Source organism: Penaeus monodon, chromosome 34 (assembly GCF_015228065.2).
Source record: "Penaeus monodon isolate SGIC_2016 chromosome 34, NSTDA_Pmon_1, whole genome shotgun sequence".
Taxonomy (NCBI): domain Eukaryota; kingdom Metazoa; phylum Arthropoda; class Malacostraca; order Decapoda; family Penaeidae; genus Penaeus; species Penaeus monodon.
Genome location: NC_051419.1, coordinates 12801145 through 12801989, shown reverse-complemented (window position 1 = coordinate 12801989; position 845 = coordinate 12801145). Strand labels below are relative to the sequence as shown.

The 845-nt window shown below is 31.1% G+C and overlaps 1 protein-coding gene across 1 annotated transcript in view; it reads right to left on the bottom strand.

The window, feature by feature from the left end:
• Window positions 1-845, bottom strand: part of LOC119594600 (lipoma-preferred partner-like) — a gene marked incomplete at both ends in the record, with an annotated part of 4203 nt that overhangs the window by 3005 nt on the left and 353 nt on the right.

The window sequence follows — 845 nt, the reverse complement described above, 5'->3', positions numbered from 1 at the left end:
TAAAGGATGCCATGCTCTAAAAGCTAATGAATGACTGGCAATGAATGGAGCTGATAAATGTCTGCATTTCACATGAGAAAGAAGTTAATTCACTCTTCATTTAATAACTGAGTTCCAATATCCTACTTCTAACATCAGAAAGGAAGATGCTTTGATTGTTAAAAACAATAACAGACACCTATAGACCCCCAAAATATCCTTCAAATGGTGCATGCCCATGTTCTAAGACACTTGTACATCCCTCAGCATCACACGTAAGTCTGATGATGATACAATATCAAAACATCAATTATATCTCAGTTTGTGTAACTATTCATCTCTACTTCTGTCACATTGAACTCTTCTAAATACCTACTCCAAAACAATATCAGAATAAAATGGACATAAAAAAGAGGTGATATGGATTATAGTAAGGACAGAGAAAAAGATGACAAATTCTTTTTTAGCAATTTCTCTTCTTCAAACATTCATTCTCAAAAATATCCCTTAATGTCATGTAATAGGGATTTGGTTTACCTTTAGTATCATGCAAAGTATCATTTAAATGTTACTGTTTACAGTAATTTTAAAACCATATTTTACTTCATTAACTTGATATTTGATTTTAATTTTAACAAAACTACATGCATTAGGTAATCCTTCAACCAGTTAACTGAGGATTCAACCAGATATGCATTTTAAAAGGTTACATTAGATTTAAAAAGAGGAAAATAAATTAGAAGAGCAAGAGACAAAAGGTGCTACAGGAATCATGCTACCAAGACACTTGTATTAAAAAGAAATTTCAAATTACATAGTTCACTGCACTGTACCAAAAATGCTTTTAAAAACCAAAATTTTCCTCC